The 22,628-nt window shown below is 38.3% G+C and overlaps 1 protein-coding gene across 4 annotated transcripts in view; it reads left to right on the top strand.

Annotated features, from left to right (window-relative positions):
* Window positions 1–240: 240 nt before the first annotated feature.
* LRRC4C (leucine rich repeat containing 4C) overlaps window positions 241–22,628 on the top strand; it is a 478,632-nt gene continuing 456,244 nt past the window's right edge. For 2 of the 4 annotated variants that reach the window (XM_056493619.1, XM_056493617.1), the window contains exon 1: window positions 241–881. The gene's annotated coding sequence lies outside the window, so the exon portion shown is untranslated. Of the gene's footprint in view, window positions 882–16,309; window positions 16,746–22,628 lie in introns of those variants that run through there. The other 2 variants (XM_056493620.1, XM_056493622.1) reach the window with 2 other exon arrangements.

Here is a 22,628-nt window from a genome sequence, read left to right as displayed (position 1 = left end):
TACAATTGCTGGCTCTGATATTCATTAGGTGATAATCCAGATTAATTCAGACTTTGATGTAGAAACAAGTCCTATTTCAGCTGCCAAGAAATCCAGATCGCCCCATGGAAAATGTACACACACATGCACGTACACACAGGCACACGCAGTATGTAGAATGCCTTAAAGAAACTGTAGCTAACCACCTTATTAGTATTCCTCCCTCCTCTGTGTTTCACTTGCAGCAACAGAGGGCTGAGCAAAATGCAGTAGAACAGGGACAGAGACAGAGCTGGCAATCATCTCGGTGCAGGCTGCTGAATGTAGGGGGTGGGGGGGATGCAGCAAAGCAAGATTAATAACCTTGCCATAATCCTGTGCACCCTGGAAGGAGATACCTCCGGTGACTGAGCTGTTCTTGTCTTGATTAATTGGACTGAGTGAATGAGTGGCTGGCAATCCACCTGGTTTGGAGGCGACCCCCTGGTTTTGCTGCTCTCTGAATCCTCTACCCATCTGGGAAGGTAACAGTGAGACATACCATCTGCAGCACACACAGCAGCTATTGGAGGCTACTACTGACAGTTTGCACTACAGTTTTTGGTGAGCAAGAAGCCAGGTATATTGTACAGTAGGATATTTCTGTGCTCAAGCTACCGAATTTCACAATCTGGTCCTTCAGCAACCCCCTACGCTCCCTTTCCAACTGCCTTTGAGTTCTGGGCTTACTTTTGGCATAGTCTCCTGGACGCATTTTGCTGGGGATGCAAGAGCAGTAAATGGAACCTCTGAAAACTAATTGTTTTGCTTCTGTGTGACTCAAGAAAAAGCTAAAAGAATCACATACACTTGGAGGAATTTAAATTTCTCTCTGAGAAGTTTATAGAGGGACTGTACAAAAGGTAAGTCCAGGGGATTGTCTACCCCTTCTGTTTTCTTGTTTGTTTCCTGCTTGCCTGCTTAAACTACAGGAAAAAGACTAAAACATTAGTACTGGGTGGTTAAGGAGCGTGGTGTTTGTAAAGTCTGTACTTGTAATTTACATCCCCTTTTTACATCCTTTTCTGGTTCGGTTTCTTTTTTTTCCTCCCTCCTTCCCCTGCCATTTGCCCTGTAAAAATGCTTGCAAAATAATAAACTGTAGGGCTCCTGGAAAATGTTAGTTAAATAGCACTATAAAGCTCATTTTATTTCAAAGGTATTAGAATTTCTAGGAAGAGAAATATTTTTATTAAACAAGCTAAAATATTTGGGAAGTATCTCGAATGGACAAGAAATATAATTCATACAGTATCTTCAATAGAAGCCTCCATATTTTCATAAATCTTGTCTAGTTTTTTCTCTGCATTTCAGTCAGCTCTGGAATGATGAATATGTAAGTACAAAGCTGTTTCTGCTGCTGTTAGCTGAAGAAGGTAGCAGAATAGAAATTTGTGGATTTGTGCATCCACTTACATGAAGTTCATCTGTTTGCTTCTCATTAACCTTTTGAATCCTGCCTTTTTTTTTTTTTTTTTTTTTTTTTTTGGCTACAGAGTTTATGCAATATGATGGACCAAACAGTCATAACTCTTATGGTACAAAGTGCCAATCACAAATGGGTTCTTGTGGACCATTAATTTTTGGAATGGGGGTGCTACTAAGCATTCAGGTGACCAAAGTAAATTCTTCATCCAGCATGGTACATGGCACTCCAGAATTTCTGGAGATCTATCAGTTGCATTGCTCTGGTGCTACTCAGTATTTAAACCTGGCACTTTTCCTCTCCCTGCACCCCCTTCCACCTGCAGTGTCTACTGTAACAGTATGACTGTTGTAGTCTTCCCCATCATTCCATTAAATAATAGAAATAAAATACCGTTGTACTGCAATAGAATCAGAGCTCTTTTAGTTCAGCTTTTTTTTTTTTTTTTTTTTTTTTTTAATTGCTGCACTGATAGTACTTAGCATTCCCAAGGAGGTAAGCAAGCCATCTGTAAATACATTTCAAAGATGTTTTGTTCTCCAAGTGCAATTGCTAGGTACTTATGCCTTTTCAATTATATGAATATGAATGACTAATATTGAAAAATATGGTATCTCTTTGAAATACTGCGTAGCTGGATACATACTGTAAAAAGACGGGGATCAAAATAGAGTTCTACTGAATAACCAGATGCTCAGGGGCTTCTATATGTATGTATACAAATGTAATGTATGCAAAGAAAAGGGGGATTACATCAGATTTTTAAATACAAAGACACATCAAATAGGATGATCTATTTTGTACAAGGAAGTATAATAACCCTTGTAATAGATCCTGTGTTGTAAAGCTAAAAACTTAATGAAAAGGCTCTGCTTCAGAGTAATCAAATCACTTTATATTATTGTATCCTGTCAGTCAGTCCCTCTATTTCCCACTGGTTTTGCATAATAGTTTTAAAGATAGATTAAGGAAGAAAGGAGAACTGGTTATAGGTGTGCTTCCCCTCATTTTCTGGAAGTGATGCTTCTGTGTTGCATGTGCATTTACTGTATATGATTATGGCAACCAGATCTCTTCCTGGGCAGGATGCAGTTTGCCATAGTTTTACCTTGTTGTACTTTCCTAAAGCCCCAATTGAGTGCTGCACAGGAATCTTCTTTCACCAGGCAATCAGTCTTTGTTGTTTTTTTTTTTTTTTTTTTTTTTTTTTTTTTTTTTTAAACTATGGGGAATAGTCTCTGTCTAATGAGAACTAAAAAAAAAAAAAAGTGTGTGTGAGATGATAACTCGTGATTTTTTGAGCCTTACCCTGGTTTTAGAAAGTATAGAATGAGACTATCAAAGCAGAGATGTTGACTGGGTGAAAGGAGTGAACAAATGTTCTGCCTGGACATGAAACTTCTGTGTTCTGGTGAAAAAGATGGCACATTTTTCTTCACTTCCATTTCTATATATTCCAATGTATGGAATGAAATTTAATAGTGTTGCCTTAAACTGAGTGGAAGAGCAGTCACTTGTATGCTGGGAAAGAAGTATGTCATCACTCTTTATTGTGTCCAGCTGTTATTAATCATCTGTTTTTTTATGTAGTCATGCTTTTTCATTATCTCCTTATATTGCAGACTAAAGCAAATGGTGATTATTTGGCATGTGAACAGGCTCACTGAAGAGGAAACCTTGTGCTTCTCTTCCCATATTCCCCCAATTGTGTTGGTTTAGTAGATTTTCAATAACTTTTCTGGAATTTCGATTCTGATTTCTTAATTATACTGTCTCACTTGCTATTTTTGGTGTTATTTTTGTATCTCTTACATATGATATTGTATGTAACATAGCATGTTATCACAAGATCAGTTTTGTTTTCTAATACTATTGTTATTCTTATGGTAAGAATGGAAATGAATAATAATCAGTTTTAGCAGGTTTTATGTGTGAACAGGCTTTAGCACCAGTTGGGCCGTGTGGGGGTTTTTTGTTTTTATAAACCCCAAACCAGTAGTCAATCTGTAAAAGGAATATTGTTTCATTTTAGTGATCCTTGAATTTCAATTACATTTCATAGTGTAATGCCCCATATGCCTTCAGTCTCACCTAATGTGTAAAATATTTTCTCCTCTGTGCTCTTTGGCTGCCTTCTGAGCTCAATCCACTACGCTTTGTGCATCTTGCTGGAATATGACAGAGAGGCCTGCACAGGTCTTGCAGTGTGTCATAGGTAAAGTGTCTCAGTAGGAATATGGGTACAATGAGGTTCTCATGAGCTGAATTGTCTAAATGTTGTTTTAAGATTAAGTGGAAGATAACAGAAATTTCTTTTTCACTTAGTTCCAGTTAATTGAGCAGCTCCCCTTTCTTGTTGCTGAAGTCAGCCAACCAGGCACTAACCTTCTCCAGCACATGTTTCTGTGTTTCTAAGACCCAGGGTACTTTACACATGAATTCCTTCTTTCTTCTGAAACAAGCTGGGCTGACAACTGGTAAGGTAATCTTGGAGCAGTGCAGTGGCATAGAAGTAAGGGGAGGATGGGAAGGAGATGTACCAGCAATTCCAAGAATTAAACCAAAATAACAAGTTCTGTGGGATGGCAGAACACATCGTTTTGATTGCTGACTCATTGTGTTGGTCTGCAATATAATCTTACACTAATGTGATGACACTAGCCTTGTTTTGAAATAAGGAGGCAGAAAAGAGTAGTTTATCAGATCCACATTGCTTATGAATATGTACAGCTTTGACTACAAGACTACAAATGGTCTGATCACTGGAAATTCATGCAGGTGGACTTGTTTCTCAATTCTTTAAAAGAATAAATAGTAAGTAAAATTTACCTTTTGTTACTTGAAGAAAAATGAAGTTACAAATTCAAATCCTTTGAATTGACAAGTTAGGTGAATGAAGTAAATTGCATTCCACACCCTCCCTCCATCCCCTACCCCTTTCCTTATTACTCTCCCATTTCTCTTCATTCTGTGTCAAAGCATAAGGTTTAGGAGTGAAGGAGACTCTAAAATTCCTTTTCCTGGGCTAGCAAGCAAACATGGTAGGTAATACACAGCTTAAGAGCCTTGAAACTAAACCCAGTTAATTTTAATTTCTAAAACCAATTTCAGTATTCCTAGTTGGAAGTATGAGCATGAAGTTTTCTTTTGAGATTTGTTTAGTTTCTTAGCTTGTCAAAAAGACAGTTAATTGTGGACACCCATTGTGGAGCAATTTGTTATTTGTCTCCTCACAGATTGAGGTAGCTAAGAAGGCATCATTTAATAGTAAGAGTTCCTTATTTTTTTTCAAAAGAGTGCAGAAATTCACATAGTTTTGAGTTGTTTAATAAAAATTTTAAAAATGAGAGACTGTTTATTTCGATATTGTAGCTTTCAGGGGTGGTCCAAAAGAGTAGTGTTGAGAGCATGGTGTATATACATATATTTATGTAATCTGCTGTAACTTCTCAGATTGCTAAAACAGTGAAATTCTCAAAGATCAGATGACCCAGTTGTATGCTAAGTTTGACAGCCATTTCATATTGCGAAGGAGGAAACTTAGTGTTTCAGTGTTCTCTCAATCTGCAAGATGCTGCTGTGTAAGAGCTCTTGCTGCCAAACTTAGAGTGGTTACATAAGGTAGAATCCTATTGATCCTGGGGGAGGGTGGTGGGCAGAAATTTCTTCAGAAACTGGAGACTCTTTCTCAGAACAGATACTGCAGAGGCAGAACTGTAGCAAGAAATCTAGGTCTCTTCCCAGAGTGTATCAAAGAAACTTTTTGCACAGACAATTGTTTTGTAATTTGCCAATTTTTTTTACTTAACTGGCCATCAGTGGTAAGTATACTTTGTATTCTGTGCCTTGCAGAGGTGGTCAGAAAATTGTAAAACAGAAACATGCTCAAATGTTTCTCAAATGTTTCTTAAATGAAGCTCATAACTGCAGATGTGAAAGGCATCTTTTCTTGCATTTTTTACATATCATTGCGCTTGCAACTTGTGGACAGCAGATTATTGCATGAGGCCCATTCCAGTCTCTTTGGTAATTTTAGATGATGTTGTTTTGGTAGGTTAAATTTATGTCAAGGACCCGTGAAGTCCAGCATGTACTAGTAGCTACAGAATAAGTTCCAGTCTTGTTAGTCCTGCTTACAAGACTAAGAACAAACTTGTATCAGTCTCTGTTTAGTTTCTCTGAAACAGCTGATTTATATGAAGAAAAAATGACAAGTGGGGTGGGAGGGCAGTAACTTTTTTTGAAATGTTTGCTTAATTTAATTTGACTTCCTATGAGAGCAAGAGAGGCCCTCTCCCTTGTAGGAGAAAATACAGCATGGGGTTATCAAGCAGTGGGCATATTTTTCATAGAAGCTTTGCTTGCTTTTTGAAATTTGTCTACCAGTGTATAAACTTCACTGTCTTTTCTGGTGTCCCAGGAATAAATTGGCAAATGAAAAAGAAAAGCAATGCTTCTATATGTTGTGGTGCATCACTAGCTTGTTAAACACATTATAGACATCATTTTGGTATGATTATGTAAATATAGGGATGGCACATTTGTCTGTGTGATTTCCCTTTCACCATTTACTGTTCATCAGTTAAGCATTCTTAAAAGCATCATTAATAGTTATTTTTTATAGTTGAAGGGACAAAGCAAAGGTGAGTTTTCTGAGGGTTAGTCCTTTCTGCAGAGACTCTCATGTTGGGATTGCATTCATTTCAACCTATTTTTCATTTTCTTTGGAGACACTTATGACAACAGTGCATTTCATGTAAACCTATAAATCTTCACTCTACCCTTTGTTATCTCGGGAAGAAAATAATGCACCTTGAAACTAAATGTTCTACCTACTTAAAACCTGCAAGAGTAGCTGCCTTCTGGAAAGCAGAAAGTTCCAGGAAAACTGGAGAGAAAAGGGTGGAATAAGGTCAACTCAGAGATTACCTCAAAGGCAAAAGTAGTTTCCTGTTTTTGCAAGAATAGAAATAGGGATTGTGTTGTTCAGACTGCAGGTAGAAGAAAGTTTTCATTTTGCATGCAAAGTGTATTTTGTCACTTTGGCTGGGAGAAAATGGGTTGTAAAGTGTTCTTTTAAGCATTTCAAGTATATGCTTCAGAAATAAGTTAGGTCTCAAGTCTTCATTTTTACTTTGAATAAGGCTTAGTGGTATTATTGAAACTCCATAATGGATATGGAGCTCTCTTGAAAAAAGCTTTGAAAACTTAAGGCTTGGACTTGTCTAAGTAATTTGAGCTACAGTTCCTTAAATAAAGGAATATATATTAAGTAAAAATAAAACTCAGAACAGGACTTCGTGAAAGTGCTGCCCCACCAAAACTCTTCAGTTACTGTATTACAATTGGGATGTAAATATTAAGGTCGTGTTCTTTATCTGTTCAGATATGCAATCATTCCTCTCATTAACTAAAAATAGTTCATGTTAGGATCAGTAGAATTCAGAAAGCCTAAAGCAAACTGAGGCATGCAGAAGAGGTGATTTACTATGTCGGCATGCAAGAGCCTAAGTATCCAGAAACAGGTTCAAATCAAGTGACCAATACATTGAAAATTTGTACTGTGTAATAGAACTGAATGCATAGGTATTTTCATTACTGGAAAAGAAAATGTGATTTCTGGGGATCATGAACTAGACCTCAGAATATTTGACAAAGTCAGTTTTTATGTAATCAGCCATGTCTTCCGTGAAAAATATAAGCCAGAAGTGTGTAAGCTTTGACTCTCTTCAGCAACTAAAAAATTATGAATAGCTTTATATTATCAGCTCTAGAATATGCAGAGGAATGTGTCTGAGTTAATGTATAGCTTGATTCATGCAACCTGTGTCATCAGGAAGTAATCATTTTTCATCCTCCTCTTCTTGTCTCATATCACACCTGTTCCACGTGGTTTTTTGCCCCTGAAATTTGCAGGGGGAGCTTGCAGTGGAGTGGGCTGTGTACAGAGGTGTTGCTCAGAGGCACTTCTTATTTTCCTGTGACCTGTAGGAGAGTGTCCATGTTTTCTACTGGAGAGCAAAGTGGCCTTGGGGAGCAAGGATTGTCCTGGTCCTCCTTGGCTCTGTCCTGCCCTGCAACTACCATGTGATTTAGATGAGTGGTAAGGGAGAGAAAATATAGCCTGACTTGTGAGCTTTCCTTTTCCTCTTTTTGTCATTGATATTCAAGGCTTGCTGCAGTAACTCACTGTCCTCCTTTTACAGAAGTCACAACCCTTTCAGACCACAAAAGATCCCTTCAGACTGGGATTCCCTTGACAATCAGCTTTATAGTTTAAGCAGCTTTATGCAATACTGACAACAGCGACAGTTGAGAGAGGTAACTAGGAGACTTCTTGTATTATAAATACTTGGCTTGGGAGTGTGTTCTTAAGGGTCCTAAGCTGCCTAAAAGAGTCTCTTAATCTGCCTTAATTCTTCTTATTATATTCTCTTTCTGAAGTAGGTGGAGATGCACAATCTTTCTTTTCATTTAGATGAAAAGTTCCACACCTGTCTCATTGAACATTATATTTTTTATGATATTATATGATTTATATTTTCTACTAGATATCTTTATAGAATGTAGAAAGAGAGGAGAGACTTAGTGACATACCTGTCAAAAAACTTATTTTTATGTTATGTATTTTCCCATTTGAAATCAAAGCTTTGCTTTGAATCATGAACATTTCAATGATTTTTCCATCTGGAATGTAATGGAAGATTCTGAGTTCTACCAGTGGAGAAGAATAGCTTCCTTATCTCTTATCTCTCTGACATCAACATGTTTCTTTGTCTCTGTCTAGCAATGAGCCAACTTGAAGTGTTTATGTTGGTATCAGCAGGAAACGAGCTTCCCCAAAACCACCATTTTCTTTATGCTTTTCGATATGGGAAGGGAAACTGTAGCAGAATGTAGGAGAACAAAAGGCACCCTATAAAGTCATGGCCTTGAGGATACAGAGGAAGGAGAGATGGATAAAGTTACTGCTCTGATATTCATAAATGTTTACTTTGCTGGTAGAAGTGAATTTTGTTATTATTGAAGGAGGAGAAATACATGGCTTGCCAAAATGTGCATTCTAAATCTATGAATATTTAGAAAAATAACATTCATTTCTAAATGTAACATGAGTATTTATTTCCTAAGGTTATTTTGTCCTAGTTTCATGTCGAACATATGAGAGCGCTTTTTTTTTTTTTTTTTTAAAACAAGAGTTATGCCTGAGCTTTTAGCACTTAAATTCTTTTACTTCTGAACATTGCTGATGGTTGTCTGTCTTTCCATATTATTTAACTAATTCGTATACTAGATACATTGCATGATCTTGTCCAGGACCTTGGGCAATGGAAATGAATAGGTACTTCTGATAAAGACATCAGTTTGAGAATAGACATTTGACCTCCAGTTGTTCTACAAATTATTGTCTAAATAGTACTTTTTAAATGTAGGTGCATTTCTGAAGTCAGGCTGAGAAGTATTTAATTATTTAAGCTTAGTGGTGAGCACCACAAGAAGCAGTGGAGAAAAGGTCACTGGAGCAAGAAAAGCCTGTCTTCTACAAAAGGCCCTGATGTTCCATTTGATTTTAGTAGGATAACACACACTAGAAAACATTAAGAATTTAAGGTTACATGGGCTTTTTACCACTGTTAGTAATGGGACTGGAAATTGCCTTTTTTTAGTGTACTACTGTTTGAATTTTTAATATTACAGAGCAAAAGATGCTTTAATTGTTTCCTTTTCTGAAACAAATCATGAATATGTTCCTACACTAAATGTTTAGAGTTACTAGTTTAGACTACTAGTGTAATTCTATGATGGTTTAGTTTTCTTTTAACATCACATCTTAAAGTCTACTGCTTGAGCTGATGGTTTTTTTCAGTTCTCTAGAGTCTCAATTCTATTTTTATGATTTGATGTTATTATTGAGAAGGAGTTGATGTATAGGTGATTTGAGAGGAAACTAATGTGTTTTGTCCTTGCTTTTGTCCCAGATTGGAAGTCTGTTGGATTCTGTTGTTTTAGTAGACAAAAGAAAACAATACACCTCAATTGTCTCATTGCCCTATCCATTAAACATGATATGCCCAATAATACTGGAATGTGCACTGCCCTTAAATCTAAGATAGTGCTCTGGCCTTTTTGGAAGGAGCAGGCTCTTTTTCTGTGCCTACTGACATAAACAAAGTTCAGGTTCATGTGGTCAGAAAAAATCATCTTATTTGATCTACAATGGGTGTATGCAGCTACTTTGTGATCTGTCTTACTTTTGCTTTCTCTGTGACCAGTTTTCCTGTAGGGTAAAGAGTGTATAGATTTATGTAGTGTATAGATTACTAAAACTGTTAAATGATTACATTATGCTGGTTAATTGCTCCCCAGTGCATGGTTACTACCCTGCAGGACAAAAGTGAGAAGCATCCCTGCCACCACCTTGTGTCTTTCTGACACTCGTGCTATTTCTGATTAACTTGTTTTCTCTGTATTACAGTAGCGAGTATCTTTAATGGCATTTCATTGTATATTTCATGCCCCAAGTTTCATCAAATGAGGAAATACATTTAGTTGCTTGGGCTTTCAATTTCTACTTGCAGGCATTCAGCAAATAGTAGCGTTTTTTTTAATTTGTTGTTGAATAGCTGATAAAATGCAGTCATTTTGTGAGAGAAAGCAATACTTCCCTTTAGAGATCATACTATTTAAATTGGCAGAACTGGTACAAAATGAGATGCCCAAGCAATGCATTTTTGTAAGGGTTGAGACCGTGGTTCAGCTATTTGGTTTTGCTACCTGTGGCCTTTAGTGCCAAAATTATTCTGTTGAGCTGTTCATGCCCAAGCAGGAGTGAGGATCAGTGTTGCCTTGCTGCTGCCTTTTGCACTACCTTCATTGGCTAAGTAGGTTTAAAACTGCACTGCAGTAGTGCAGCACAGATGGAGACATGGATCATGTTGGAGATGCCTGAATCTGAACTACCTGCAACAAGCCCTAGCTAGAACTGATGCAACTGCTATTCACATTGGATGAGGGCAATAAAAGTGGGTCACCATGTCAGGATAGTGGGCAGCTTTTGTGTTATTAGCAAGGTTAGTTTTGGCTTTGTAAATATGTTGTCGTATCAATTAATTCCTGTTCTGTTCTTGCTTGCATGCCCTTTGCTGGTAAGGATGGAGATGAAATATGCAAGCAACTTCTGACTCATTCCCTTCCACACCAGCTCAAGAATGATTTGAGAAGGATTAAGCAAGAGTTGAGTCACTAAATCAACCACGCAGTTCAGACTTGCTGTATTGGAGGCTGTGTCTCGCTTTCCATTGTTTTGCATAGCCCCTGTTCATAGTGTGCAATCCAGCCACAGTCTGTACAGCAGCTTATGCTAATACATCATGTTACAAATCCTGCTCTGGAATTGCAGGCTTGATTCTGATTCCCCCAAGGGCAGAAACAACAAAATAGGACTGTGAGATCAGTTTGAATAGAGATGAATATTAAAAAACACATACAGATGTTGAGCTGATTTAATTGCTTTGCAGCTGCATAGGGAAACTTGGGAACAGATACAGCTCTGAGGACATTGACTGGTAGAACTCAGGGCAGTAGGACCATGCAGCAGCTCCAGGGCTTAGAGATCCTACAGCAGTCCAGCCAGCTGCTCCCAGCAAAGGCTCTGATTGCAGGGTCTGTTAAAATAACACCTGTAGCAAGAGTTTCAATGAAGTTAAGATTATGGTGCCTTGAACCTTATAGTCACAAATTTAGAGGAATCTTCTGCCCCCTGAAGATCATCTATATGGTGTTTAATGAATATGAAAATTATAGACTTTCATCAAAAAGTGGTATGACTGTGGTGATTACTCTTAAATTTATGGAATATAATAAAACATTAATACAGCATATTTCTGTTGAATTGTCCAATACCATTTAATGTTTGGGGTGTTATTTTCTATTAAATCTGATTTGAGGAGCCAAAAATAGAAAATTATTATTAAAAAACAGGTTTTCACCCTCGTCCATCTTAGTATGTATTCCTGTACAGAGCAAATATATTGAAATTTAGGATCTTATTTACAGCTGAAACACAGAACAACACTGTGATATTTTACCCTTTCACATCTGTTGTGGTACAGAAGTTTTGTTTAAAACGGTTCATAAAGATGGTGACTTTGAGTTCTGATTTTGGAAATTAATGGATTAAGAACCTGCAAATTCATAGGAGAATGATGAAGCTGTGGGGTTTAAATTTTCAGTTCTTGGATATGACAGACAAAATTTAAACAATATGTTTACATTCATTACTATGTATGTATAGTCTTAGAAAGCTTTAAAAATAATTTAAAACTCAAAATCTGAGTAAGAAAAAGCACTGAGTGCTTCAAGATGGTCCCTGCCATTCTCTGCGTAAATACAACTATGATTTAAATAATACAATTAGTAACACTTCAGTCTTAGGGCTCTATCACTGTCAGAATGAGGTTGTGTCTGTATCAAAATACTTTGTGCTAGTTTCTTTTATGAAATAGCTTGAACTGACTTTGCCTTTTGACTTCAAATCTTCATAAATACAGATATCCCTCTTGTCTCTGCTGTCTTCATTGTTCTCTTAACACTGCATGACACATTTTCAGACTTTGTTCAGAGAGTAACACAGTATTTATTTAGAAATCCATTCCTGTTCTCATGTATACAGCTAGAAATAGTGTGAATATGAACATATACACTCATCTATTATTTCAGAAGTTTCAAGTGCTTCTGTCATAATCACTTCTGCTATACCACAAACTGATTTTCTGTCCAAAACATTAAAACTTCTTGTACTTGTGGTGTAGTGAGCAACTATCAGAGACTTTTTAGATTACTTTTTGTTTTAGCCTATGGAAAGATTAAGTTTGAGCTGGCGTTGGAACCAGTGTGCCTTGTCTCAAATATTTGAGTGTTTCACTAACCACGGACATTTGCCTCCTCTCCCACAGAAGCTTCCTCTGCAAGTCTTTAGAAAGACTGGAGCCCAGCATTTAAAGACCATTTAAGTGAGCTCTCTCTCTGCTTTAAATCTTTTCATCTCTTCTCGTATTTGTTTTTGTTTTTTGGTTTTTTTTCTTTTTTTCTGAACTTCTTACTGAGTTTTATCACTATTGATGAAAGTAGTTTAAAATAGGTTTGTTTTCTTGGTGACCTGGAGCTGCTTAAGGCGTAGCTCTTTAAAGAATCACCTCTTCCAAATTCAGTGCACCGTGGTGCAGCACAAGCCTTGGGGACAGGCGGCAGCAGGGCTTGTGGAGCAGGCTCCGGCTGCTTTTGCTGCGCTGCTGCCCGGGAAGGGGAGCGCGGAGCGGGGAGGCAGCCGGGCTGTCGCGGTCATGTTTCTTAGCTAGCCAAGCATGGGATGTGTAATAAGCAAGAGATTCCTGTCTTACATCGAGTATATCGTACTTTATTATGCAGACAGCTCTGGGCAGATATGTAATCAGATAAGTACTTGAGCCTAGGCTCTAGTGACTATTTGTGCTAATTGATAAAAAGATTGCTGCACAGTAGCCTAAATGGTAATTGGGCCATATGCTAGGAAAAGAAAGCACGTGTTTTGCTAGCTAACTCTGTTGAATGTACCTGACAGAATGAGACAATATCTTTTCTATGTATTATTTCATGTGTATGACATAGAAAACCAGAATTCATAATGTAGCTAAATAGGTACTGGAAATGCCAAGCTCTTTTCCCAAAGTTTTTGAGAGAACATTGTGTTTGTTGGAAGTATCTTTGTATTGGTCATCCTTCTGGTTTGAGGTAGAAAGAAATATCTACATAAATTTCTCTTATGGTTTGGAGGAAGGTGATATCAAGTAAATTTCAATACATTAATTTCAAAGCATCATAAAATGTGTAATTTGCTATTTGGGCATTTATATAAATCATTGCAAAAAATTATGGAATAATGTTTAGCTGATTATTATTCCTATTTAACTGAGATATGCTCAGACCAGCTGTACTGGGCTTGAAACCGTGTAACATGAGCCTTTTAGACTTGTGAGCAGTTATCAAGAGATTTCAAAAATGGATTTTCTTAGATCTTGTGTGCTCCTTTTGCATAAGCGAGCAGAATTAATTTTGAAAAGTTCTTCACGGTTACTAATTCTTATTGTGGCAATAATAGCCACATTTGTTTCAGAAGGCTTGCATGTGTAGTAGTTGACTCTTCATAATCTGGCACTTATTTAGACACATAAATCAGAATTGAGCTTTTAAAAATGTAGGCCTTTGTTCACTCTGGTGTTACTTAGACAGCTATCATATTTTAGCTTTACACCTTCTCACTCCTCACTTATATATATCTGCAGCTCTGGACAAAACATTGCTGATGATCATGAGACCCTGGCTGCTCACTGACATTGCTGGAAATTGTAGCCCCTATCACTCTGGGATGACTTTTTAGCTGGTCAGGTGTTTTTCTTTCAAGTCCTGAGGTGCTGATAAATAATTATAGACAAGATCATTCACCTTTCTGTAGGATTGCTAACTTCCTGTGAGCTTTAGTCCCCACTTTACAGCTTCTCTTTTGATGAAATTATCTGAACCGACCCTGATTAACATTGTTAGGGTGATTCATAATCCTTGAATACACAAAGCTTCTGGGTGTGCTTTTTAGGATTTCTGTCTACTTAACTTTTCTGTGATGTCTCACATTATTAGGTGTTATATTCATTTTGGGAATGATTTCTGGTGAAATGGAGTTTATGAAGGGAGAGACAAACCCACTGGGAGGCTACAAATTAGGATAGATTAAAGGATAAGCTTCTTTAGGTGTGAGTCTGAAAGGATATCAGTGGTCTCTGTCCACAGAATAATCAGCTGTACTTGTATAGTTTTTGGCAGATGTCTAATTTCTTTTTAAAGACCTCCAATGATGAAGACTATACAGACTCCCCAGGCACATTTGTCCCTTACATGAAGCTAGTGAGCTGTCACTGAGAGTTTTAATAATATAAACACTAGAGTTTTAATAATATAAATATGACTGTTAATGCAGTCAGGACCCTCATCTGTACACCAACATACTTTTCTTTATTTCCATCAGCATGTGCTGGATGACTTCACACATTAGTTCTTTAACTAGAGCATGGCAAATTCTGCCAGAGATTAACATTCCCAGGCCCAGTGCACTTTGTGTGTTCTATAAGACTTTTGCTGGGAAACCTGGGGGTTTGTATTTACTTGGGACTGGTTCTGGGGAGATTGCAGGCATTTCTTCTGGAAACTGATTGAGCAAAGAGACAGCTGCTAAGGACAGTCACGTGAAGAAGCGTGTAGGATTTTTTGTCTCTTCCTAGTATCTTGTGACTTGCTATCTGGAGTCACTTTGCTTATAACTATGTGATCTTCCCTCCAGCAACTGAGTATGTTTTCATAAACAGAACATAATTGATTTGATAATGCTTTATGTGAGTAGGGATGTTTCCATACCCAAAAGGTAGGGATACCAGATAAATGGTATGAGCAGATGGCACTGTCATTATCAGAGGAAAACAGCTAAAGAAGTTGCTTGAGAGGGGGAAGTGAATCAAAGAACACTGTGCATAAGCATGCTCTCAGCTGTCTTTTTATACTTAGCATTTCAAATTCAGCTGATACCTTCTCACGCTGCTTTTGCTACTTTGCTTTGCTTTCAGCTAGAGGCAAGTCCTCCCTTTGCTTCACAGACAAAGAACCATGACAGAGCTATTGACCTAGGAAGGATTGGGGTGGAAGGACATAGTAAAGAACTGGTCTCCCATGGCTAGAGTCAGTCTCAGAGTACTGAGTGACCAAAAGGAGATGGGACACAGTGGAGATCATGCCAGTTGTGGAAAAAAAACCTTGCTCAGGCACATGGAGCTAAGCAGTCTCCTTGTTTATTTATTCAAGTGGGCTGTCCAGTTTTATCTCCCATGTGTTTAGCTCCCTGCAGTGCTTGCTTGCTAATATTTATGAAGTCTGCATAATGTTGATCAGCTTTCCTTTTTAGAGCACCGAGTTGGTGTAATTGCCTCTAAGATGAACCAAGTCAGTGTCAAAACTTTGGCTGTGGGGAGAAATGCAGTCCAGTGGTCTTAGTTTGGGGCTAGAAATGGAAATTTTGGTGTGTTACTGATTTGTGAGTAGGTTTTTGTCACAAAGTCATCATCCAGCAACAGGAAAAAATGGAAACACAAAACAACTTTGTATAAAGCTGGTTCTGTTAATGTAACATTCCCTAATCTTTATCTGTCTGGAAATGTGTCGTGGTTTTAAAGTGGTTGGAGACATTGGTGTACACAGTTATAGGGCAAAACATTTTGTCATATCTACTTTTCATGTCACTATTAAAATTTTTAATTTTATTTCTTATCCAGCTGTGGGGTTTTTCCTGGTGTGAATCCTAGTTATTGGAAGTCTTTTCCCTAGACTTTTTTGTTTGGATTTTTGAAAACATAATTTAAATTATTTCTTCCCCCTGTCCTGAATCTTTATTTTTATTTTGTGGTTGTTGTGATATGTGAAACAGGCAACTCATGTTAATTGATATTTTTACTTGCTATTTTATTACATAGGTTCTTAAGCTCTCCAGAATGTGTTTCCATTGTGCCATTTGCTGTTCAGATGTAGGAGAGAGCTGATTTCTACCTGCAAGATTCTGTGCTTTCATGTGTGAACTGGGTGGCAAAGATAGTTCAGACTCAGAGAAGAAATGGTATGTGTGAAAGGTCCTTAGTATCTTAAACATGATGTGGGCAAAAAAAAATTAATCTATTTTAGGAGTCAGGTTCTCTATTTATAGTTGTTTGCACACCTTTCTAAGAGCTAGATTAAAGCTGCATCACCTGACGTGATGTAGCAATCAGGTCCCTGCGAAGGTGCTCTTTGAAGGAAAAGGCACGGAGAGGCTGCAGGAGATCAGAGCCGGTTCCGTAGCGGCCCTGGGCGCGCTCGTTCCCTGCTCTAACCCTCGTGCCCCGCCGCTCGCCGGCAGCAGCAGAGCGGTGCCGGCCGCCCCTGGGATGCCGCCCGCCGCTCCCGCCCAGCCGGCTGCCCCGCGGCCACGCTCCCGGGCGCTGCGGCACTCGCTCCAGCTTCTTCCAGGGCTTCCAGGATGCTGCCGGCAGCAGCGAAGGAGCGCTGGAGTCCCTAGTGGTATCGGCACGGAATCAAACAGCTCCTTTTCCCCTCTTTATCCTCGGCAAAGATTGGGACCGCGGTGAGCGCTAACCGGCGGCTTTGCTCGGTGCCACTTGCTGACCTCTCCTTTCGGCATGCTGCGTTTACCTTCTTAGCCGTGTGGCTGCTGTTTTGTGTCACACTTGCAGTAAGTTCTCAGCAGGGCTTCTCTGTCCTTCCAATTTTCTTGTATAACGGTATTGCAGTGTCTTCATTCTGAGGGAGCTGCTGCAGCGGAAGAACAGTAGGAGAAAATAAGTTGCTTTGCGTGGCTTACTTGTTTTCCTTTTACCTTTAGGCCAAGTTCTTGATACTGTAAAGCAAAGTTTTCCTCTATACTCTAGCAGAACCTGTAAGCACTCTTTCTATGCTAATTTTTATCATTTTAATGTGTGACCCAGGGTAAAAAAGTCTTGTTACTATCAACCTATGTACCTTCCATGAAAAATGCTTGTGAAATATTGTGTGTGTGCTGGAATACTCATGATATCGATGAAGATGTAAATCTCTAATACCAGCAGTACTATCAGATGTTGCCAGGTACTGCATCTCCTCTGGTTTTCCACCTTTCAGCTGAGGTAGCTTGTCTCTTACCTGTTTCACATTTTATGCTGATGCTTTATTGGAATATTTTGCAGTTCTGTAGATGTTTATTATTTTTGTCTGACATATATTCTGCTATTTCAATACCCACCACCTCTCACCCCTTGCTTGTGACTTTACAGTATGCAGAGCAAAGAACAGTTTTGCAATCTGGTGTGTGCCAGTGGCAAGTGGCTTGGTGAAAACAGTGACGATTAGTGACTTGATTTATGTCGTGCATTGAACAGGCAGGGTACAAATGTTCGTGTTTCACCAAGTGTGAAGTAGGACATAGCAGATTGGTAGGGTCTGCAGCAAAGGACAAATGTAACCTTAAGTGGGATTTGTATCCCTGTATCCAGGTTGCTTTCTGTCATCCTGTAACCAAGGGCTCAGAAGTCACGTGTCACTTTCTGCAGTGTTGAAGCTGTAAGTGGAGTTGCTTAAGGCTGTATATAAAACCTCACTACAGGTATAACTTAACTATTCTCTCTTCAGTTGCAGAAGAGTGAAGAGCACTGTCTCTGTACCTTGTCACCTCGTATGTGCTGAAAAAGATTTTTCTGTCGTATCTATACCCACATGTATTTCGTTCCTCTTGCATAATTCATTGTTGAAGAATTTGCATTTCCCTGAAGTTGAAAGTTCCAAGAGTGCATTGTAATGATGAAAGAAATGGGGGCAGAAGAAGCTGACTGGGTTTGTTTTTTTTTTGACCTAGCACTTTTGCAAATTTATTTATTGTACAAAAATCTCTTAACTAAGAGGCAGTTGAACTGGTGCCAGTGGAATATTTCAGACTTTACAAGTGACAAGACCCATTTATATTCATATTTGTAAAAGCATTTTCTAAGCTGCCTCAGCACAAGGTGACCATCTGTCTGTGTCCCCTGCTAACCTGGCAGCAAGGCAGGGCTGAACCTTTGGCTGTCTCCTGTATACAGACACCCACATGCCCTTTTATTTCTCCCCAAAGTTAGTTGTTCACTACATGTTTGATATGAGGAATAGTCATGGGCAAATGAGCTACTGTTTGGTACACAGCAGGGAGGTTTTTGTGTGGTACCAGGTAGGGAACTGTTGTCACAGGTAATAACATACAAGTAGCCTATACAAGAACCAGTCTCTAGTAGTTTGGGACCTGATAAAACTCATAGAATGTGTTGGGATGGCTACAGCTCTTTGAAAGGTTTCACTGTTCTTGAATAAGGGGTGAGCATGTATGCTAAAGAATGCGTGTGGCTTTCTTCACAGATCACTGTGTGAATATCTTTCATGTGGGAATCCTTTATTTTAAAGCAGATGAGCCAAGGACATTTCCAAGAAACTCTCTTGAGTATTACATTTTAATAACTTAGTTTTTGTTGAGGTTTTTTTGATTTTCTTTTTAATTGATGTAATGTGGCATACATCAACAAGGATTTAAAGCACATAATAAGAGAAGCTTGGTGAGAGTGCAATTAACCCTTATTAAGGGGTACTCTTCATGTTATGCTGCACCACTGAGTCATGGGAATACCCATTATTGTGCTAGGTCTCCCCTGTACTGTCTTCCTTTCCAGGGTGTCACTCTAAAGGCTTTAAGCTCTAATAGAGTTTAGCACCTTGAACATGTGATGGAGGCAGTATCAGGTTGGGCTGTGGCTCATCACCATATCAATAATGCTGTTGATGCCACACATGCTGCTCTTGAAGGAATGATGCAAACCTAAAAGACAAGGTAATCAATTGTAGCTGAGAAGTACTTAGCTGGGAGAGAGGGCATGCTTAAAGGCTCGTGTGACCTTTCCAGATCATGACTCCATTTAGTATAATTAATGAAATTCTCCTTGCTGAAATGAAATGTCTATGTGCTTTTTGGTGGGGGGGTAAAAGGGGTGGAGGAGCTTAGGGAAAGAGAGAGATACCGCTTTTGAAGAACTTAAATGACCAAATCTTGTTGTGAAAAAAAAGAAGATTTTAAAGAATTAGGCAGCTCGGGTTTGCACTGTTTCACTGTCATATTATTGAAATTAATGTCTGTGTCATTGTTTTCGTCACTGCAACATGTCTTCTGACACCTCTGGCAATTTCCCTCTTGACTGAGAATCATTTTTCTTCATGATGCAGCAGGAATCTTTTATCAATGCTACAGAAGTGCTGTATATGTATTCATAGCTTGTCTTTGAAAGAGAGGCACTTACAATAGGTTAAGAGCTCAGGCAACCATAATTTCCCTTTTGGCAATGCTCTGTTTGATCCTCTTTTACACATTGAATAAGAACACTGGAGGTCAAGGGAAGTAGGCAGTGTAACAAACCCAAACACTGACTGACACAGCCTAGAAGTTTGTGTTAGTTAAAACTAGTGTTCAGACCACTGCCACTGGTTCTGTATTTAAAAACAAAAACGTTTTCAAGTTTCTGCCAACAACCAGAGCTGTCCAATTTAAATTAATCAGTTATTTGTCATTGTCTGGCATATTTTGTCTGAGCTGTTGTTATACATTTTTTCATTGCTGTTTCCCTTCCATGTTTTACTGGAGTAACAATAGTGTGGAGAGATTTGTCTTGCAGAAAAAAAAAATCTGAGAATCATTCAAACATGTTTCCTTGGCTTTGTCATAGTAAATTTGTATGTCTAGGAAATGAGACTGGTTGCTTGTTGTTTTCCTCTGGTGCTGCTTCTCAATGGTTGGGTACAATGTCAGACTGTTTCCCTTGAGAAACACAAATAGTAGTATGATATTTAATCCTTTCACAACCAGAAACAGCAAGTGAATGGAAAATTGATGTAGAATAGGTTTTGTTAAAAATATTCTATTCCTGTTGCATAGTGAATAAAATATCTAACTGATTTAAAATTTTAGAAATATGTATATGGGGTTTTATGGGGGTATTTAGGTTATTATTTTGAGACAGCAAAACTGCTAGGACTTACATATATGTATGTGTGTATATCTGTTTATTTTTAAAAACTCCATCCAGTCACAGGGCACTGTAGAATGCTCTACTGTGAGGGCCAGACACTCAATAGACCAGAGTGATTGCAAAGGAAGTTTCTTACCTCAGGAAAGAAAATTGCTTCCTAGTCATCCAGGGCTGAAGTCAACACATCTGTTTCTTCTCACTTCAAGAATATGGTTTCCAGAGTTAAATGCTTGGAGCAACTTTCAGCAGGTTGTCTGCAGAGAGAGGGTGTTCAGGCAGTAGTTGCTTTTAAATCCAGAGTTACCTTTATTACAGATTGTGCTGTTAGTGCACTGCTTCCTATGACCCTACTGCAGTGTGACTGAAAAAATGGCTCACTTGGTTGCTTCTAAAATTCACAGCCACCTTCACATCTTATGATAGAGACAAATCTGGATTCCAACTACTGAAGAGTTTCCTACAGGCTGTGTCATAGCAGTGTCCTTGTAGAAAAGTCCCATGGTGTTTAGAGAGTTTGAAAGGCAAGTTAGGCAGCTCAAAGGGTTTTCTTTTATGAAAATGCCGATTTAATTTCAGCAAAACAAGCCAGTTGTGAATGGTTGACTTTTTCAAAACACTTCCAAAAGCAATAAACAGATGCAAATATGGAGACAAGATTTTATCAGTCCTTTTCTTCCCAACAGCTACAGATATGAAAGCTGATGAAACATCATGCCAAAGAAAAATCTTCTGTTTTAAAACATTCTGAAAAATCTGAATGTTTATTCTTCTGGTAAAATGGTAGTACTGATGCCACTGAAATCTTAATGAAGTTTTGGTGAAAGACATAATGATACCTTTTGGAAAAGAAGTATTAACAATAGTTATCTTGCACAATCTTTAGTCTTAAGCTTCAGTACTGAAGTGATTTCTTACAGCTCAGGAAGGGTGATGTAAATACAAGACTTCTGAGATTAATGTGAATCCCATAGCATTTTGCAGACCTTGAGTTTTGTAAAGAACTGGAGCAAAACCATCATTCCCTAATTTGACAATAGAGACTTGCCTTGTTTTTGAGTAGGATGTGTGGCCACATTTAACCTTTCTGCCTCTAAGGATATCAGCACATGGAAACAAGAGGATTTTTCAAAGATGGTGTATTGTGGTGTGTTTCCTCCAGCTGCTGTTTACCTGTGTTATTCTGACCCAGTTCAGAGATAGAAATGGGTCTTTTGTATTCAGCAATACACTTAGCCTTTATGGCTGGAAATTGAGTAGACATAACTTTTTGGACACCAATAGAAAGCACATTGGTTTAATTGACTCTAATCCTTCACTCTTACCTGCCCAGTGGGATGCTTCAAAAGAAGCATGTTCTTCTGTATAGATTGTATTGAACAGGGAAGGTTTGCTTGATGCAAAAATTATTCACTGCATTTCCTCCATCTGTTCTCCCAATCTCTCAATGCTCAATCTGATCAGTAGAGCTCCTCAATTTTTTGAGTGAAAAAACTTTGAGTAAGAAAATAGCATTAATGTTTTATGCCACTTTTTTAGTTGAATAAACAATGGTGGAGTACATAAAGGATTAGTAGGTCCTTCCTGTTGGGCTTCAGCTATATTATTATGAGAAATTTTGTCTGCTATAGTATGAGCCTTACAGTAAGTACCTCTGCAGGCATAAATTGTCTGGTTTTTCCTCTTGAAGGATAGCTTGTCAGCCTAAAGGCAATTTTTTTTTCATTTACAATGTACTGTAACTTTCTTGTTCCAGTACACACCCCCATATGCAGTGTGTTACCTCCCTGACATTAATGTTGGTACCTTAACAAAGAGTCAAATCTAAGCTTTTGTGTAGATAAGTGAAAGCTGGTATTGTATAGAGGTCACCAACAGAAAATCTAAGACACAGCAATTTCCAATAAAAGCAAAACCATGAAATGTTTTTTTTTTTTTTTTGCTGTTGTTCTCCATGTGGGATTAGGGTATTGCTGTAGAGTGTGGGAGCTTGGGATGCAGTTTCCTGTTCTGATTCCTGCAAAGTATTTTGGCAGATGAAAACTGCTGGCCTCAATTAGGCAAAATAAGGACCCGAACCTGAACAATGTGCCACAAATCTCACCAGTGGCCTCTTGCTGAGATGGCTGTACCTTTGTGTTTTCCTTTTTCCAGCAATCAGAATTGCCTACCAAAGTTTATCTAACACTTCTCAAATGTAATTTTGTCTGAAATTGCAGAAGGTCAGAGTGCATATTGAAATTTTCTTTTCCTGCTTCTAGGCACCACAAGAATAATATAAAGAGATTCACTTCTGCTGTTTCCCTTCTGACACTGAAATTTACTTTTGTATATGGTAAATTTAATCCCACTTGAGTACTATAAATGTATGTATGTATTAGCATGTGTTTGCAGGACTGTCTTCTGACAAGACCTAAGTGAGCTTAAGGTAGGTTTGATACTGGCTCACTCCATAGGATTCTGTTTCATTGCATTGGAAAGTTGAAGAGCACAGAAGTTTCAATCAAGTTAAAGCTACACAAACCTCAAAGTAGCATTAGTTC

The sequence above is a fragment of the Oenanthe melanoleuca genome, chromosome 5, assembly GCF_029582105.1.
Source record: "Oenanthe melanoleuca isolate GR-GAL-2019-014 chromosome 5, OMel1.0, whole genome shotgun sequence".
Classification (NCBI taxonomy): domain Eukaryota; kingdom Metazoa; phylum Chordata; class Aves; order Passeriformes; family Muscicapidae; genus Oenanthe; species Oenanthe melanoleuca.
This window is presented reverse-complemented; position numbering and strand designations above follow the sequence as displayed.